This window comes from Marmota marmota, unplaced genomic scaffold (genome assembly GCF_001458135.2).
Source record: "Marmota marmota marmota unplaced genomic scaffold, marMar, whole genome shotgun sequence".
In the NCBI taxonomy this organism is placed as follows: domain Eukaryota; kingdom Metazoa; phylum Chordata; class Mammalia; order Rodentia; family Sciuridae; genus Marmota; species Marmota marmota.
In genome coordinates, this window is record NW_026000173.1 from 847962 (window position 1) to 855062 (window position 7101).

The following is a 7101-nucleotide window of genomic DNA, read 5'->3' on the forward strand; positions in this document are numbered from 1 at the left end:
AAAAAAAAATATATATATATATATATATATATATATATATATATATGACTGGGGATGTGGCCCAGTGATTAAGTGTCCTGGGGTTCACTCCACAGTACCCAAAATAAATAAATAAAACATATCCTCTGCCCCTTCCACAACAATCTATCAGAGACAGAAAAATGCCACTAGGAAGCCTACTTCAGCTTTCTTCCTCCATTCATGATTCTGCTACAAACACTTATGTATTTTATCCTCTGGCTTATTAAGCTTTTCTCAAATTACTCTATGTTCTATACAAAATAACATGAAGGCAAAAAGATTGCTCATTTAATATTTGAATTGCCCAAAAAAGACTGCATACACAAGCTTACAACTTGATGACTGAATTTTGCCTTAGATAATAAAGTCTTTGTGTCTTCTAAATATACACTACTACAATTTAATTAAATTATATGTACATATAATTACATTATATTTATAATGTGCAGGCATTAAAGCTAAGCACATAACTGGGAGCTGTGGTGCAGGTATGTGTTCCCAGTAACTGGGGAGTCTGAGGCAGGAGGATTACAAATCTGATACCAGCCTGAGAAATTTAATGAGACCCTGTCTCAAAATAAAATTTAAGCCAGGTACAGTGGCGCAAGCCTGTTATCTCAGTGACTGGGGAGGCAGAAACAAGAGGATAACAAGTTCAAAGCCAGCCTCAGCAATTTATCAATGCCCTAAGCAACTTAGGGAGATCCTGTCTCTAAATAAATTATAAAAAGGCCTGGGAGGGGCTGGAGTTTGTGGCTTAGTGGTAGAGTGCTTGCCTAGCTTCTGTGAGGCACTGGATTAAATTCTCAGCACCACATATAAATAAATAAATAAATAAAGGTTCATCAACATCTAAAAAAATAATAATTAAAAAAAAAGTTGGGAATGTGGCTCAGTGTTTGAGTACCCCTGGGTTCATTCAATCCCTAGTACCAAATAAGTAAGTAAATCAAATTTAAAAGTGTAGAGGATATAGCTCAGTGGTAGAGTAATTGCCTAGCAAGCATGAGGCCCTGGGTTTGATCCCCAGTACTACAAAAAAAAAAAAAAAATCAAACTAGGCATTTACATTTTGTTCTTCTGGCAATACTATAAGACACTGTAATTATACCTTTTATAGGTGGGAAAAACTATAACTTAGAGATATTAACTGTGTCTAAATTCACATAATTAGTTCATATAAGTCACACATTGTTCACATAATTAGGAATATTATTTTACATTAAAACACTTAAATCTAACATGGCTCTTAACCTCTATTTCATTGTCCTGAACTGTGAGAAATAAGTCATCCTCAGCCAGGTGTGATAGCCCACACCTGTAAACCCAGAGACTAGAGAGATTTAGGCAAGATGATCACAAGTTCAAGACCAGCCTCAGGAACTTAATGTCCCAATAAAAATTTTTTGAAAAGTAACTCAGTGGTTAAACACCCTTGAGTTCAATCCCCAATACCACACACACACACACACGCAAAATAATAATAATAATAATAATAATAATAACAACAACAATAAAAAAGCAAATAAATAAGTAATAAATCTTTAAAAAGTAATTATATTTAACTCTGGAAGTACAAATAGGAGTTGTTTTATTTTTTTTATTTTTTTATTTATTTATTTTTTTAAATTTATTATTATTATTATTTTTTAGTTTTCGGCCAACACAACATCTTTGTTTGTACGTGGTGCTGAGGATCGAACCCGGGCCGCACGCATGCCAGGCGAGCGCGCTACCGCTTGAGCCACCTCCCCAGCCCCGAGTTGTTTTATTTTTATATTTTCCTTACCATTTAGGTATTTTGCAAATATTTTTTTTTGGGAGGGGGGGGCACTAAGAATTGAACCCAGAGGTTCTTAACCACTGAACTACATCCCCATCCCTTTTTGAGACATGGTCCTCACTAAATTGCTTAGGGCCTGATTAAGTTGCTGAGGCTGGCCTTGAACTTGTGATTCTCTTGCCTCAGCCAGCTGAGTTGCTGAGATCACCAGAATGTGCCACTACAACCATCTAGACATAATTTGGGGTGAGAGTCAGGTACTAGGGATTGAAGTCAGGGATACTCAGCCACTGAGGCATATCCTCAGACCTATTTTGTATTTTATTTAGAGACAGGGTCTCACTCAGTTGCTTAGTGCCTCGCCATTGCTGAGGCTGGCTTTGAACTCGCAAACCTCCTACCTTAGCCTTCCGAGCCCCTGAGTGGAGCAAGATTTTAAAAAGCCACTGAAACATACCAAAACCAATCAATTAATTAATTAATAGAGCTGGGGTTGTGGCTCAGCAGTAGAGCACTTGCCTAGCATGTGTGAGGCACTGGGTTCGATTCTTGGCACCACATACAAATAAATAAAGGTCTATCAACAACTAAAAAATATTTAATAAAGAAAGAAAGAAAGAAAATGTAAGGATCCACACCTCTTTATTATAAAGCATGTTATATAATTATTTGAGTATTAGTCCACTTTAACCAAAACTCTTGATAACATCTGTAACTAACATGCCACAATACACACTTTGGAAGCTTTTTTTTTTAAAGACCAGTGTACTACTTGAAATATATAATATAGTGGATAAGATTCATGTATTCAGATCTTAGCTTTGACCCTTAATAACTGAGAGAACTCCGGTAAATCACAGTTGTAGTAACTGCTTTATTACTCAGTTTCTTCATCAGTAAAATGGGGTTAATGATGATACCTATTTCATAGTATTTCAGAGGGATTATGTGACTTCATACATGTAATGCACTTAGATAACTGCCTGAGAGAGTGGTACCCTAGAAATTAAAGAGACTCAGAAGACATATCAACCAATTGCAATATATATGGACCAAGAGACATGTCCGTCAAATGCAATATGTGGACTTTTTAGGAGAGCCTCACTAGAACAATTTAACTGGATGAAATATGAGACAGCTAGTAAAATGTCAATACTGACTTGATAATATAAAAAATTCTCATACTTTAGATGCATTCATTGTTATTTTTTAAGAATCTTAATTTTTAAAAAATGCATATGGGAGTATAGAGTCTTGAAATTTGCTCCAAGATAATTTGGGACGGAGGAGAAAAGTAGAGGTAAAAGATTGGCCAATGTTGCTTGTTACAACATCGAAAAAAAAAAAAAACTATTCTCTCTACTCTTGAGCTTGAAAATTTACAAATAGATAATTTTTTTAAATACTGTTAAAAATGCTGGAACATAATAAGAACTATCAAAGTGTTCACTATTATGGTATGCTTTGTGTGTAGAAAAATTACCTAATGTTAGTTTGCACCCATTACAGTGTGTTTTCTTTTACACAACTTCTTTTATTACTCATATCAAATTTAGAAAAAGGGGATTATAATCTTTATTTTACAAAGAAGACTGGATCAGAGCCAAGACCACAAGCACCTGTATACTACTGTTACTCTTCCAGCTTCCTGGGAAACTAGTAACTAAGGTTTACAAACGATTCATTTATGATATTCTAAGCTTATATTCACACATCAGAAAAATTCTGCCACTTTCAAAAGGTAATCACGGGGGAAAGAAAAAGACAATAACAACAGTGACTAAAAAGTTCTCTTCATAGTTTGTATTTCCCTTACAGAGTTTATACTTTAAAGCTTTCTACCTAAATTCTATATCCTCTACCTAACCTGGTTATTCTCCCAAATACAAGACTAGAACCAAGGTTCAGGGACTAGAGAATGAGAGATCCTGTGGGAAGCGCAATTGGTAAGCAGGAGGCCCACACATCCCAGTTGTGAGGCCCAGCCTCCCAGTTGCTGTTCCACCTTAAGAAGCTCTAGCCTTTCTCCAAACCGAACAGGCACTCAGCTCCTCCCACCCCCTTGTCAGCCCGGGCCCGGGAACGTGGAGAAGGGAGGAGAGGCGCACTGAATGGAAAGATTGGCGCCAAAGGCGGCAGGATCTCTCCTTCCCCTTACTCTACCCCGCGGGAGAGCAGCGAGTGAAGCTCGGGCCTTTGGGGTTGGGACTTTTTTCCGAAGGACTTCAGGGATGGGGATGAGTTATACTGAAACGGGGGCGGGGTGGAATGTGAGTCGCGGGGCCCATCTTGGGATAGGATCAGAAGGGAACTGAACCCGGCACATGATATAAACGGTTCAGTATGCAGCCATCGTTGGTAAGAAGTTGTAACTTCACTGGTTCGGGACGCACCTCTTCGAATCATTTCCAAAAGAGGGGGCAAGTTTTCCATTCTCCGCCCCAATTCCCCATCTTCATTTTAGTTGGTTGGCTTTAGAATGGGCTGGGCCCAACGTTGCTCGTTGATTGGCTACGTAGGCAATCTATCACAGGGTGTCGCAAGAGAGGAGTGGCCGTTTGGGGAGGAAGTGAAGATTATTTTCGTACCTCCTACCCTAACTACTGATTGGTTAAGATTTGCGATGATGTAAAACTAGGAATGAAAATGTCCACTCACGGGAATACCCTATTGGCCGTCCTGTCAGGATCGAAGTCTAGGGTGGGACTGGGAAGAGTCAGCCGAACTCTGTTATTGTAGGGAAGGACCAAATTGATTGAAACCCGGAAATGAGTTTAGAAGGAAAATGAGGGAAATCCAAGGCACCTTCTTTGCCCTCAAACCAGGTCATTTCCTGTATGGGATCGATAGTTTCCTGTTTACTCCTCCGAAGTCAGAGAGTAAGCTGGCTTTTTGGAATATTCGTGACAATTTAACCTTTATGAACTTTTGGTCTCAAACTTCCCATTTATTTATGCTATCCTAGAGAATGAATGAGATGGAGAAAAAGAAAAACTGGGAGTTTATCCCTGTCCGTAGAAAAGGATGAGAAAACTGAAGGTCATGGTATCTAAGAAGATAGGTTAATAAAGTGTGAAGGAGATACCAGACCTGATTATAAAATGAAATTATAAGAACATTATGATGAAGACAATGCCTAAGGAAAGAGTTAATTTTCCTATACTTTGTAACTTTCAGAACTGTAGGAATGTACCTACCTCACCTAATTGCAAGTATAAATTGTAGATTACTATGCCAATTAACTGCTGTCTAAACTATAACATCGTTGGCTTAGTTCTTAGAAGTGTAACTCTTCAGGAGATAAAATCAAAGTTATCTTGAGTTACTGCTGCCTTGGGTTAAGGCCACTGAACAATATTATTCGCAGGTGTTTTACTGTCTTTGTTTTACAGGTGTGAACTAGTTATTGTAAATTCTCTGTGCATAATGGCCCTTGGTCGCGTAGGTCAAGAATTCAAACCCACCAATGTTGTAATGGTTAAGAAATGTCAAATTTCCTATAAAAGCCCCATGTAACCTCAGCGTGGGACCCAGAATTTAAGAGCACTAGTTCATCAGGGTCCGCCAGGGAAAATAAACTGTTCTCCAATACTGCAAGTGGTGCTTGGTCTCTTGCAGAGCATGATTTCCATAACAAAAGAAGACATTTGTACAATAATTGGAGAGTGTCGGGAGTTGAAAAAAACTATAATGATTTATCTGAAGAAAAATCATTAATCACATACAGAAGCTTTCCTGGTACTGCTTTTACTTATTGTATGTCCAGTGCCTGGCAGTATAAAATAAGGAGTAGGTGGTCAATTGCTGAATTAAATTAAACCAACATGAAAAAACTTTAGAATGTATGCTGGACAAATCATATAAATGTCAGAATTTTAGAATGTTTTAAAAGATGGCTATGTCAATTTTATGAGCCTCAAAAAAATGTTTCACACTCACTTACCACCTGGATTAATTCAGCTGTAAATTCAGAAGTAGGTCAGCTTCCCAGACCTCCTGTGAAGTTATCCATCTGGGAAAATGCTACCACTTTCTCTTTAACACCAAGAGGCCTTTAACATTTGAAAGCAAATTGCCCCTCAAAGTGCCTTTCTAGAAAAATGGAAAAGATGTGCTCTACATCCAGTGAGTGAAAAATAAGAACATGTTTAACCTACAACCTGAGGTTCAAAGCTAGGAATAAATTATTACTTGAGAGCATTGAGAGAGATTCTCAATATTATGTTAAATAGGCAACATGAATTTGCCTTCCAACATGAATATATACTTTTTTTTTTCCTAGTACACATTTTTCTTACACTCTTCCTCCATGAGATTCTGCCTCACCTTGGACCCAGAGCAATGGAGTTGGCCATCTATGGACAGAGATTTCTGAAACCGAATGTACTGCAACAGATCCCCAATTCCTCCACCCTCTGAAAGCGTCTCACAGAAAATTCCTTCAGTCAAAGAAGTTTCTAATTCCAGAAAACTTTTGTGGTCTTGTTCCCAGACTGGCAGATTTCACCAGGAAAAATACATCACCATATCCAGTTTCTGGACTAACAAGTCAATTCCAGCCATCATGGCCCAAGTGGGGCTCAGAAAGCTTCAGACCTCCAAGAAGATTCCTTTACTATGCCCCAGATTTTTACTCTCTCATTATTTTTCTTACTGAAGCTACAGCCAGATCTCTTTCCTTTCTTTCTCCACAAAATGTCTTTAAAATACTCCTCACTTATTATGTTTGTATTTCATCTCTACTCCTTTTTGCCTCTCCCTACATTTACTTCTGTAGCCTATTATGTTTGGTTTGGTTTGTTTTGGGTACCTGGGATTGAACCCAGTAGTGCTAAATCACTGAGTCACACACTTTAAAAAAAAAAAAAATTGAAACAGGATCTCGCTAAGTTGCTTAGGACATCACTAATTTGCTGAGGCTGGTCTTGAACTTGTGATCCACCTGCCTCAGTCTCCCCAGTTGCTGGAATTACAGGCATGCACCACCAGGCCTGGCCTATATGTTCATTTTAAAGGCCACCACACATGAGGCAGAATCTCATGGAGGAAGATTAGTGGTGCATACCTCTAATCCCAGGAGCTCAGGAGGCTGAGGCGGGAGGATCGCCAGTTCAAAGTCAGCCTCAGCAACTTATTGAGGCACTTAGTAACTCAGGGAGACCCTGTCTCTAAATAAAATATAAAAAAGGGCTGGGGATGTGGGCTTAGTGGTTGAGCACCCCTGCGTTCACTCCTCAATACAAAAAATAAAATTAAAGGCCATCAACATCCTCCCAATGGGTCCTTCTCCACATGTC

General features: G+C 38.6%; 1 long non-coding RNA gene across 1 annotated transcript in view; it reads left to right on the plus strand.

Moving 5' to 3' along the window:
* LOC125611943 overlaps positions 1-6310 on the plus strand; it is an 8020-nt gene extending 1710 nt beyond the window's left edge. The window contains exon 2 of the long non-coding RNA XR_007342195.1: positions 6087-6310. This is a non-coding gene — a long non-coding RNA (uncharacterized LOC125611943). The remainder of the gene's footprint in view (positions 1-6086) is intronic.
* The last annotated feature ends 791 nt before the right edge of the window (positions 6311-7101 follow it).